At 43.0% G+C, this 13,823-nt stretch overlaps 1 protein-coding gene across 1 annotated transcript in view; it reads left to right on the forward strand.

The window, feature by feature from the left end:
- Positions 1 to 11,898: 11,898 nt before the first annotated feature.
- The window catches only part of LOC130398412 (uncharacterized), an 11,666-nt gene continuing 9,741 nt past the window's right edge, over positions 11,899 to 13,823 (forward strand). The window contains exon 1 of the mRNA XM_056604922.1: positions 11,899 to 13,382. The gene's annotated coding sequence lies outside the window, so the exon portion shown is untranslated. The remainder of the gene's footprint in view (positions 13,383 to 13,823) is intronic.

Below are 13,823 nucleotides of genomic sequence, written 5' to 3' on the forward strand. Positions count from 1 at the left end.
ATACAAAGAAATCCAAAAGTAGACATCGGATCGAGTCCTAATTCTACACACATGTTGGTGCTAACCTTAATGTCGTTCGATAAAAATTTCGGAAGATTTCGCCATTAGGGGGCGCAATAAACGAGGAAATTGTATATCTTCTACAAAATTTCGCCCCGAAAACGCTACACTGACTTCTCGCTACTCCTACCACAGTCAAATCCTTTGTATCCACAGGTTCAGGGTAGCGTTTTGAACACATGCTTCGCGTCGTGCCGGCGAAATGCACACTTCTTGGACCCCTGCATAACTGCTTGCAGTTCTAGTTATACTTACCCCCCTAAAAGTGGTACCACAGCCCAAACCGTAAATGGTGCACACACGCCAATTACATGACTAGATCCAGATCTCTTCGGACTACGCAGACGACAAAATCCAGACACGCCGGCCACTAGGTGGCGCTATACCAGGGAATACGCGTTTGGGGCTATAACTCCGACACCGAACCTCCCAGAGTCCAAAAACTTGTACACACAGATGCACTGGAGTCTGCTGCATCTTTTGGCCTAGGCCACGCCCATTTGCGTCTATGAATATTTTTCGCTAAATCGCGAAAACCGCAAAACTGTTTTTTCGCTACTCCTCGCACATTTCTTGACCAATCAACACCAAACTTTGCACACGGCATCTTCAGATGCACACGCAAAGGAATCATATACAGTTTTTTGATCCGACCTTCGACGACGAAACGGTAGAGTTTTGAATATTCTTTTATTAGCTAAATTAGACGTGGAAAATTAAAAATCCCAAAAAATCCAAAATTAGACATCGGATCGAGTCCAAATTCTACACACATGTTGGTGCTAACCTTAATGACGTTCGATAAAAATTTCGGAAAATTCCGCCATTAGGGGGCGCAATAAACGAGGAAATTGTATATCTTCTACAAAATTTCGCCGCAAAAACGCTACACTGACTTCTCGCTACTCCTACCACAGTCAAATCCTTTGTATCCACAGGTTCAGGGTAGCGTTTTGAACACATGCTTCGCGTTGTGCCGGCGAAACGCACATTTCTTGTCGCGTTGTGCCGGCGAAATGCACACTTCTTGGACCCCTGCATAACTGCTTGCAGTTCTAGTTAGGGGTCCAAGCCAACAGGTTGGATCCCTATTGTTTTTGTAGGGATTTTTCTTATTATTAGGGGTCCAAGCCAACAGGTTGGATCCCTATTGTTTTTGTAAGGATTTTTATTATTATTATTATTAGGGGTCCAAGCCAACAGGTTGGATCCCTATTGTTTTTGTAATGATTTTTCTTTTTATTATTCCCCCCTAGAAGTGGGTCCACAGCCCAAACCGTAAATGGTGCCGACACGCCAATTGCATGACTAGATCCAGGGCCCTGAGTTCTAAGCAGACGACCAAATCCAGACACGCCGGCCACTAGGTGGCGCTATACCAAGGAAAGACGCGTTTGGGGCTATAACTCCCACACCGAACCTCCCACATTCAAAACCTTGTACACACAGATTCACTGGAGTCTGCTGCATCTTTTGGCATAGGCCACGCCCATTTGCGTCTATAATTTTTTTTCGCAAAATCGCGAAAACCGCAAAACTGTTTTTTCGCTACTCCTCCCACATTTCTTGACCAATCGACACAAAACTTTGCACACGACATCTTCAGACGCACACGCAAAGGAATCATATACAGTTTTTTGATCCGACCTTCGACGACGAAACGATAGCATTTTGAATATTGGTATATTAGCTAAATTAGACGTGGAAAATCAAAAATACAAAAAAATCCAAAATTAGACATCGGATCGAGTCCAAATTCTACACACATGTTGTTGCTAACCTTAATGACGTTCGATAAAAATTTCGGAAAATTCCGCCATTAGGGGGCGCAATAAACGAGGAAATTGTATATCTTCTACAAAATTTCGCCGCAAAAACGCTACACTGACTTCTCACTACTCCTACCACAGTCAAATCCTTTGTATCCACAGGTTCAGGGTAGCGTTTTCAACACATGCTTCGCGATGTGCCGGCGAAATGCACATTTCTTGTCGCGTTGTGCCGGCGAAATGCACACTTCTTGGACCCCTGCATAACTGCTTGCAGTTCTAGTTATTAGGGGTCCAAGCCAACAGGTTGGATCCCTATTGTTTTTGTAAGGATTTTTTTATTATTATTCCCCCCTAGAAGTGGGCCCACAGCCCAAACCGTAAATGGTGCCGACATGCCAATTGCATGACTAGATCCAGGTCCCTGAGTTCTAGGCAGACGACAAAATCCAGACACGCCGGCCACTAGGTGGCGCTATACCAAGGAATACGCGTTTAGGGCTATAACTCCCACACCGAACCTCCCAGAGTCCAAAAACTTGTACACACAAATTCACTGGAGTCTGCTGCATCTTTTGGCATAGGCCACGCCCATTTGCGTCTATGAATATTTTTCGCAAAATCGCAAAAACCGCAAAACAGTTTTTTTCCCTACTCCTCCCACATTTTTTGACCAATCAACACCAACCTTTGCACACGACATCTTCAGACGCACACGCAAAGAAATTATCGGACAGTTTTTTGATTCGACCGTCGACGACGAAACGGTAGCGTTTTGAATATTGGTATATTAGCTAAATTAGACGTGGAAAATCAAAAATCCAGAAAAATCCTAAAGTAGACATCGGAACGAGTCCAAATTTTACATACATGTTGGTGCTAACCTTAATGTCGTTCAATAAAATTTTCGGAATATTTCGCCATTAGGGGGCGCAATAAACGAGGAAATTGTATATCTTCTTATTGGCCAAAGGAATGTTCTTCAAACTCAAAGGAAACCATCAAGGGGCAAACCCGAGTCTATATAAAAAATATGGCCAAGAATTATTAATGTGGGCGGGAGTTATTTGGCAAAGGAAAATTGTCCTTGGAAAATTTCGCCACAAGGGGTCGCAAATAAACGACGAAATAATATATCTCCTAACTGGCCAATGGAATGTTCTGAAAACGCGTTTTGGGCTATAACTCCCACACCGAAGCTCCCACAGTCAAAAACGTTATATCCACAGATTCACTGGAGTCAGCTGCATCTTTTGGCATACGCCGTTCCTCAATTTCGAACACATGCTTCGCGTTGTGCCGGCGAAATGCACACTTCTTGGACCCCTGCATAACTGCTTGCAGTTCTAGTTATTATTTAGGGGTCCAAGCCAACAGGTTGGATCCCTATTGTTTTTGTAAGGATTTTTTTTATTATTATTATTATACTACCTCCCCGTGAAAGTGGAACCACAGCCCAAACCGTAAATGGTGCACACGCGCCAATTACATGACTAGAACCAGTACCGGCACCGCTACTCAGATAACCAAATCCAGACATGCCGGCCACTAGGTGGCGCTATACCAAGGAGAAACACGTTTGGGGCTATAACTCCCACACCGAACCTCCCAGAGTCCAAAAACTTGTACACACAGATGCACTGGAGTCTGCTGCATCTTTTGGCCTAGGCCACGCCCATTTGCGTCTATGAATATTTTTCGCTAAATCGCGAAAACCGCAAAACTGTTTTTTCCCTACTCCTCCCACATTTCTTGACCAATCAACACCAAACTTTGCACACGACATCTTCAGACGCACACGCAAAGGAATCATCAACAGTTTTTTGATCCGACCTTCGACGACGAAACGGTAGCGTTTTGAATATTGGTATATTAGCTAAATTAGACGTGGAAAATTAAAAATCCAAAGAAATTCAAAATTAGACATCGGCTCGAGTCCAAATTCTACACACATGTTGGTGCTAACCTTAATGACGTTCGAGAAAAATTTCGGACAATTTCGCCGTTAGGGGGCGCAATAAACGAGGAAATTGTATATCTTCTACAAAATTTCGCCGCGAAAACGCTACACTGACTTCTCGCTACTCCAACCACAGTCAAATCCTTTGTATCCACAGGTTCAGGGTAGCGTTTTGAACACATGCTTCGCGTTGTGCCGGCGAAATGCACATTTCTTGTCGGGTTGTGCCGGCGAAATGCACACTTCTTGGACCCCTGCATAACTGCTTGCAGTTCTAGTTAGGGGTCCAAGCCAACAGGTTGGATCCCTATTGTTTTTGTAAGGATTTTTTTTATTATTATTAGGGGTCCAAGCCAACAGGTTGGATCCCTATTGTTTTTGTAAGGATTATTATTCTTTTTATTATACTTCCTACCAAGAAAGTGGTACCACAGCCCAAACCGTAAATGGTGCCGACACGCCAATTGCATGACTAGATCCAGGTCAGTGAAGACTATGCAGACGACAAAATCCGGACACGCCGGTCACTAGGTGGCGCTATACCAAGGAATACGCGTTTGGGGCTATAACTCCCACACCGAACCTCCCAGAGTCCAAAAACTTGTACACACAGATGCACTGGAGTCTGCTGCATCTTTTGGCCTAGGCCACGCCCATTTGCGTCTATGAATATTTTTCGCTAAATCGCGAAAACCGCTAAACTATTTTTTCGCTACTCCTCCCACATTTCTTGACCAATCGACACCAAACTTTGCACACGACATCTTCAGACGCACACGCAAAGGAATCGTCGGACAGTTTTTTGATCCGACCTTCGACGACGAAACGGTAGCGTTTTGAATATTTGTTAATTAGCTAAATTAGACGTGGAAAATCAAAAATCCAAAAAAATCAAGAATTATAAATCGGATCAAGTCCAAATTTTAGACACATGTCGGTGCTACCCTTAATGGCGTTGAATAAAAAAATCGGAATATTTCGCCATTAGGGGGCGCAATAAACGAGGAAATTGTTTATCTTCTACAAAATTTCGCCGCGAAAACGCTACACTGACTTCTCGCTACTCCTACCACAGTCAAATCCTTTGTATCCACAGGTTCAGGGTAGCGTTTTGAACACATGCTTCGCGTTTTGCCGGCGAAATGCACATTTCTTGTCGCGTTGTGCCGGCGAAATGCACACTTCTTGGACCCCTGCATAACTGCTTGCAGTTCTAGTATTATTATTATTCCCCCCTAGAAGTGGGTCCACAGCCCAAACCGTAAATGGTGCCGACACGCCAATTGCATGACTAGATCCAGGGCCCTGAGTTCTAAGCAGACGACCAAATCCAGACTCGCCGGCCACTAGGTGGCGCTATACCAAGGAAAGACGCGTTTGGGGCTATAACTCCCACACCGAACCTCCCACAGTCCAAAAACTTGTACACACAGATGCACTGGAGTCTGCTGCATCTTTTGGCCTAGGCCACGCCCATTTGCGTCTATGAATATTTTTCGCTAAATCGCGAAAACCGCAAAACTGTTTTTTTCGCTACTCCTCGCACATTTCTTGACCAATCAACACCAAACTTTGCACACGGCATCTTCAGACGCACACGCAAAGAAATCATATACAGTTTTTTGATCCGACCTTTGAGGACGAAACGGTAGAGTTTTGAATATTTGTTTATTAGCTAAATTAGACGTGGAATATCAAAAATCCAAAGAAATCCAAAATTAGACGTCGGATCGATTCCAAATTTTACACACATGTTGGTGCTAACCTTATTGTCGTTCGATAAAAAAATCGGAAAATTTCGCCATTAGGGGGCGCCATAAACGAGGAAATTGTATATCTTCTACAAAATTTCACCGCGAAAACGCTACACTGACTTCTCGCTACTCCTACCACAGTCAAATCCTTTGTATCCACAGGTTCAGGGTAGCGTGTGCCGGCGAAACGCACATTTCGTGTCGCGTTGTGCCGGCGAAATGCACACTTCTTGTTATTTTTATACTTACCCCCCTAAAAGTGGTACCACAGCCCAAACCGTAAATGGTGCACACACGCCAATTACATGACTAGATCCAGATCTCTTCGGACTACGCAGACGACAAAATCCAGACACGCCGGCCACTAGGTGGCGCTATACCAGGGAATACGCGTTTGGGGCTATAACTCCGACACCGAACCTCCCAGAGTCCAAAAACTTGTACACACAGATGCACTGGAGTCTGCTGCATCTTTTGGCCTAGGCCACGCCCATTTGCGTCTATGAATATTTTTCGCTAAATCGTGAAAACCGCAAAACTGTTTTTTCCCTACTCCTCCCACATTTCTTGACCAATCGACACCAAACTTTGCACACGACATCTTCAGACGCACACGCATAGAAATCTTAGACAGTTTTTTGATCCGACCTTCGACGACGAAACGGTAGAGTTTTGAATATTTGTTTATTAGCTAAATTAGACGTGGAAAATTAAAAATCCCAAAAAATCCAAAATTAGACATCGGATCGAGTCCAAATTCTACACACATGTTGGAGCTAACCTTAATGACGTTCGATAAAAATTTCGGAAAATTCCGCCATTAGGGGGCGCAATAAACAAGGAAATTGTATATCTTCTAATTGGCCAAAGGAATGTTCTTCAAACTATAAGGGAACCATCAAGGGGCAAACCCGAGTCTATATAAAAAATATGGCCAAGAATTATTAATGTGGGCGGGAGTTATTTGGAAAAGGAAAATTGTCTTCGTAAAATTTCGCCAACAGGGCGGCGCCAAAAAACGACAACATTATCTATCTCCCATTTGGCCAATGGAATGTTCTGAAAACGCGTTTTAGGCTATAACTCCCACACCGAAGCTCCCACAGTCAAAACCTTTATATCCACAGATTCACGGTAGCGTTTTGAACACATGCTTCGCGTTGTGCCGGCGAAACGCACCTTTCTTGTCGCGTTGTGCCGGCGAAATGCACACTTCTTGGACCCCTGCATAACTGCTTGCAGTTCTAGTTATACTTACCCCCCTAAAAGTGGTACCACAGCCCAAACCGTAAATGGTGCACACACGCCAATTACATGACTAGATCCAGATCTCTTCGGACTACGCAGACGACCAAACCCAGACACGCCGGCCACTAGGTGGCGCTATACCAAGGAAAGACACGTTTGGGGCTATAACTCCCACACCGAACCTCCCACATTCAAAACCTTGTACACACAGATTCACTGGAGTCTGCTGCATCTTTTGGTATAGGCCACGCCCATTTGCGTCTATGAATATTTTTCGCTAAATCGCGAAAACCGCAAAACTGTTTTTTCGCTACTCCTCGCACATTTCTTGACCAATCAACACCAAACTTTGCACACGGCATCTTCAGACGCACACGCAAAGAAATCATATACAGTTTTTTGATCCGAGCTTCGACGACGAAACGGTAGAGTTTTGAATATTCTTTTATTAGCTAAATTAGACGTGGAAAATTAAAAAACCAAAAAATTCCAAAATTAGACATCGGATCGAGTCCAAATTTTAGACACATGTTGGTGCTAACCTTATTGACCTTCGATAAAAATTTCGGAAAATTTCGCCATTAGGGGGCGCAATAAACGAGGAAATTGTATATCTTCTACAAAAATTTCGCCGCGAAAACGCTACACTGACTTCTCGCTACTCCACAGGTTCAGGGTAGCGTTTTGAACACATGCTTCGCGTTTTTTCCGGCGAAATGCACATTTCTTGTCGCGTTGTGCCGGCGAAATGCACACTTCTTGGACCCCTGCATAACTGCTTGCAGTTCTAGTTATTAGGGGTCCAAGCCAACAGGTTGGATCCCTATTGTTTTTGTAAGGATTTTTCTTCCTATTATTATTATTTTTAGGGGTCCAAGCCAACAGGTTGGATCCCTATTGTTTTTGTAGGGATTTTTCTTATTATTATTATTATTATTATTATTATACTTCCTACCAAGAAAGTGGGAATACAGCCCATACCGTAAATGTTGCACACACGCCAATTGCATGACTAGATCCAGGTCAGTGAAGACTATGCAGACGACAAAATCCAGACACGCCGGCCACTAGGTGGCGCTATACCAAGGAATACGCGTTTGGGGCTATAACTCCCACACCGAACCTCCCACAGTCCAAAAACTTGTACACACAGATGCACTGGAGTCTGCTGCATCTTTTGGCCTAGGCCACGCCCATTTGCGTCTATGAATATTTTTCGCTATATCGCGAAAACCGCAAAACTGTTTTTTCCCTACTCCTCCCACATTTCTTGACCAATCGACACTAAACTTTGCACACGACATCTTCAGACGCACACGCAAAGGAATCGTATACAGTTTTTTGATCCGACCTTCGACGACGAAACGGTAGCATTTTGAATATTGGTATATTAGCTAAATTAGACGTGGAAAATCCAAAATACAAAAAATTCCAAAATTAGAAATCGGATCGAGTCCAAATTCTACACACATGTTGGTGCTAACCTTAATGACGTTCGATAAAAATTTCGGACAATTTCGCCATTAGAGGGCGCAATAAACGAGGAAATTGTATATCTTCTACAAAATTTTGCCGCGAAAACGCTACACTGACTTCTCGCTACTCCTACCACAGTCGAATCCTTTGTATCCACAAGTTCAGGGTAGCGTTTTGAACACATGCTTCGCGTTGTGCCGGCGAAATTCACATTTCTTGTCGCGTTGTGCCGGCGAAATGCACACTTCTTGGACCCCTGCATAACTGCTTGCAGTTCTAGTTATACTTACCCCCCTAAAAGTGGTACCACAGCCCAAACCGTAAATGCTGCACACACGCCAATTACATGACTAGATCCAGATCTCTTCGGACTACGCAGACGACAAAATCCAGACATGCTGGCCACTAGGTGGCGCTATACCAAGGAATACGCGTTTGGGGCTATAACTCCCACACCGAACCTCCCAGAGTCCAAAAACTTGTACACACAGATGCACTGGAGTCTGCTGCATCTTTTGGCATAGGCCACGCCCATTTGCGTCTATAATTTTTTTTCGCAAAAACGCGAAAACCGCAAAACTGTTTTTTCGCTACTCCTCCCACATTTCTTGACCAATCGACACAAAACTTTGCACACGGCATCGTCAGACGCACGCGCAAAGAAATCATATATACTTTTTTGATCCGACCTTCGACGACGAAACGGTAGCGTTTTGAATATTGGTTTATTAGCTACGTTTCACGTCGAAACGCAAAAATTCAAAAAATACGAAAATTAGACATCGGATTGAGTCCAAATTTTAGACACATGTCGGTGCTAACCTTAATGGCGTTCGAATAAAAAATAGGGAAATTACGCCCTAAGGGGGCGCAATAAACGAGGAAATTGTATATCTTCTAATTGGCCAGAGGAATGTTCTTCAAACTATAAGGGAACCATCAAAGGGCAAACCCGAGTCTATATAAAAAATATGGCCAAGAATTATTAATGTGGGCGGGAGTTATTCGGCAAAGGAAAATTGTCTTTGGAAAATTTCGCCAACAGGGCGGCGCCAAAAAACGACGACATTGTCCATCTCCTATTTGGCCAATGGAATGTTCTGAGAACGCGTTTTGGGCTATAACTCCCACAACGAACCTCCCACAGTCAAAACCTTTATATCCACAGATTCACTGGAGTCAGTTGCATCTTTTGGCATAGGCCAGGCTCATTTTTGTAATGCTGGAGGTTGTATGTATAGCCAGATTAAATAGTCTGATGACTAGTTGAATAGTGTTTTTTTATCCCTGAAAACTCATCAGTAGGGTGTCAAGTACAGACACAAATATTTTTTCTTTCTTCTTCAAGGAAGATGATGTTGTCCTGAAGGACACAATTCAGGCAGCAGCATGGTGCTAGTTACAGTCCTTCAAGGACAGTGTTTCTCTCCCAGAGGTCATTGGGATGGAATGTTGGGAGCAGATGGCAGCATCAACACAGCGCAAATCCCATGACGGCGGGGATGAGGAAGAAACGTGGAAACCATTCCAATTCTCATTCAGATTACATACTGACTATGAACTGTTCTGTGTGGAGATGATGGACAGGAGAAACCTGAAGGTGTTTGCCTCTTTTGAGTCAAACACCTCTCCCCCTCCCTGTGCCCCCTCCCCGTCCCCCTCCTTGTGACGCCTGCGCCACACGACTCCAATGTAGTCTGATGATGCAGCATAATGGCGGCGCTTGGCAGCTATGGCGGCGGTGACGGCGATGTCGGGCGACAGAGCGTGAAGCGAGAGTGGCGTCCACCTCACTGAGGAAGGCGTCAGTGTGTTCCCCCCCCCGTTGAGACTTTGTTTGTTCTACTCTTTATTGATTTATCTTTTATGCTAATAGTTTACAATCTATTTTTTGTAGTTGTTATTTTTTAATTGTTTTGTTGAATAAAAAGACTGTTGTTAGTGCTCCTGTGATTGGTGTAACTTAATGTGCTTCACACATGTAGTTGAATAAAAAGACTGTTGTTAGTGCTCCTGTGATTGGTGTAACTTAATGTGCTTCACACATGTAGCCTTTCCTTATGTCTATTGAGGTACATTTTTTGCCCTTAGATGTGGTTTCCTCACATTACATCTGTTAAGGTCATACCTTTGTATCCCAGTCTTCATAGTTCCCCAAATCTTATTTTGGCTCTTACTGGGCCTGTAACTCTGACAGACAGACGGGTACAGGAGTTCGCACACGTTGCATTGTTTACAGGCAAGGGTGGATTACCGCACAGGCACACCGGGTACATGCCCAGGGGCCCAAGGGAGGTGGGGGGCCCCAAGCCAGAGCCTCTGTGTGAAGTCGCTGTTAGTAACTTTTAATGTTGCATTGTCGAAGCAATCAGTAGAGAAATACAAAAATTCAAGCGAAAAGAGCCATAGTAGGCCTATTAATACTGAGTAAAAAAAAAAGATCTCTAGGGGGCACTATTTCAGTTAGTGAATTTGAGGCTGGTCACGAACAAGGCACTGTGATTTAAACATGGAGCAACGGCGAACGGTTGTAACGTGAACTCTTAAGTGGAACCTAAATAGGTCCATGAGTGGAACAGCTAAGCGAAAAAAAAAGAGAAAATGTATTTGCAAGTCGTTTAGGCTATGCTTAACTTTATAATAGTTCCATGGTACGCAGCAAGAAAGATACCCAGTCACAATACTCCCGTACCATCTGTATAATTTAATTAACAGCATGGGCTCTCGCTAGCTTAACATAGTATTACCGTTTACTCTTGCATTAACAAGAGCAGCGGAAATCTGCTCAATCGTCTCGATGTGGACTGAGCGCCCGCCCCCTCCATGTGGCCTGAGCGCCCGCCCCCTCCATGTGGACTGAGTGCCCGCCCCCTCCATGTGGACTGAGTGCCCGCCCCCTCCATGTGGACTCCGTCTGCGGGCTGCAGTCAGGGGTACTTGAGTTGCGATGGGTTTCCTCCAGCGATTTATACAATATGAACACATTATATAAAGCAAAACCCCTTTCATTTTAAAATAGTATGTAAATAATAGGCCTCCATCTTTGTTATACTTTTAAAATGTCCCTATATAGCCTATTTTATAGCTTTTACACTGATATCTTCAAACAGGAATGCGAAATGCATCCTGGGATATTTGACGGTCCCAACGCAGGCACAGCAGTACAGAAAAGAACGCGAATTGAGAAACAGGAATGCGAAATGCATTCTGGGATATTTGATGGTCCCAAGTCCACACAATATGCAGGCTCGGTTGCGATGGGTTTCCTCCAGCGATTTATACAATATAAACACATTATATAAAGCAAAATTCCTCTTTCATTTTACAGTAGTATGTAAATAATGGGCCTCCATCTTTGTTATACTTTTAAAATGTCCCTATATAGCCTATTTTATAGCATTTACACTGATATTTTAAAACAGGTATGCGAAATGCATCCTGGGATATTTCCCAACGCAGGCACACAAGTACAGAAAAGAACGCAAATTGAGAAACATTCCTTTTTGCATGGGCAATTTGTGTAAATATGAAACAATCAGATGTTTTTGAGTTTTTTTATTAAAAACACACACACTATTTACAATATCACACTATATAAAAAAAAAAAATTCACACAAATAAAAAAAAACACACTATTTACAATATCACAATATATTTAAAAAAAAACACACTATTTACAATATAATTCAGGGGCCTATCATTCGGGATCTGCAAAATGTAAAGAAAAAAGTATCAGTTTTCCGAGCACATGGACATAAAGCCTGCATGTATTTTTATAACCACGACAGTCATTTGAAAGATGAAGGTGTACCTCCGTTCCCGTTCTCGTCATCAATCATTGTCGAACACAATGGCTGTGAGTGTGACGAATCCGTATCTGATGGGAGGAAAGATCGTTTCCATTATTTTTTACATTTGGCTAATAGGTGACATGACAAATCAAATCTATATTTGAAGACAATCTCTGATGGGAGGAATCAGTATCCGATGAAAAATCAAATCCATATTAACACCATGCATAGTCATACCTTGGGAGGCGGTTCTGAGGTTCTGGTTGTCGTGTTCTAGAAATGAAAGCAAATGTTAATATTAATTAGTAATTTGGATGGGTATGCATTTGTTTGCTTGTGTACGCTAGGTTAATTTGTAGAGTATAGTCTAATAGGTAAAAACATAAGACTTGAAATCTCTAACCAAATTAAAACACATGTTGTTGGGTAATTTGCATTACCTTGGGAGGCGTTGATAAGTTGAAGATCTTCCAAGTCTAGATATGAAGGAAAGAAATGTTAATATTCCATTTGTAATCGTCCTTTGGATTGGTATGCACGCTTTTTTTTTTACCGTTTTTTGTGGCGTCCAGATTTGTCTCCGAGGTAGACAAGCTGGCCTCGGATGCCGCCAGGTCCAGTTCTAAATTGTGGATAATTTTGCCACGTCTATCAACCTCCCTCCGAAGGAATTCCAGTTGTTTTTTGTGTGCCTTCTCCCGCTCGGTGTAGTGGATGGTCTTTGCGCACACCAGCGTACCGAATCGGAACGCATGGTCGACCTTCTGTTCCCTGGTGTATATTTTATCTACACAGATATGCTATTACAAAAAAAAAAACTATGTTAGTATTGAATGGAATTTTCTTCATTTAGGTTTGCAAAGACGCAAATGTTGATAACTTACATAGTTATTCCTTGATTCAGCCTTCATGGCAATTGTCTCGGGGTGGTTTGTTGATGGAAAGTCTGCTGGGGACTTTCCGGCCATTTCTTTTCTGTAGAAAAGAAACATTACAATTAGATGTTAACGCTGGTATACATACAGCGTTACGCTGTATGTATAATATATAATGCGCGAAGATAAATACAAATCTTTTCTGTACACATCTACATCATCTGTAGAGGTGTGGGCGTGGCATACTCCCATGGTGCTTCGCGAGTTGAATGACTATCGTCAGCGACGCACGGCTCGTCTCACTCTGATCGGATTTTCTCTGCTTGAGACATCTTTATTCAGATAGACCCTTTTGCTCTCCTTTCCACGGATTAATATTGTGAGCGGATTCTTTCGAGTACGTTCTGTCTTTCAACTTTGCGGTTCAACCAAAGAAGTTCGTTGTCACGGTAAGTCCTTAATGGATAATTATGTTTATTGTATTACGTTGGTATGGTTGCTTTGGCGGTTTGCTTTTGATGCAGTAGTGGCAAGCAAAGGATTTGCGACAAAACATTAAAGCCCGTGGATCCGCCATTTTGCCACAGAAAAGATTTGTGGTGGAATCTGTTGTAGCGGTCATTGACGCTGTATGTATAATACAAAACACACTGAAGGCATGATATTTTGTCGCAAATCCTTTGCTATATAGTGTTCATTATTTAACTCTCGAAACGAGGAAACGTGGGATCATCTGAAATGGATATTTATGTTTATTGCCATACGGCGGCGTCTAAGCCGCCATTTTGTCGCTTTGTGGTGGAATCTTGTAGCGGAAATCTTGGACGGATTTACAAACGGTTTGGTTTCTTACAAACGCAGCTTTTCTCTTCGGCAGTGATGTTGATAGG

This window comes from Gadus chalcogrammus, chromosome 1 (assembly GCF_026213295.1).
Source record: "Gadus chalcogrammus isolate NIFS_2021 chromosome 1, NIFS_Gcha_1.0, whole genome shotgun sequence".
NCBI classification, from domain to species: Eukaryota; Metazoa; Chordata; class Actinopteri; order Gadiformes; family Gadidae; genus Gadus; species Gadus chalcogrammus.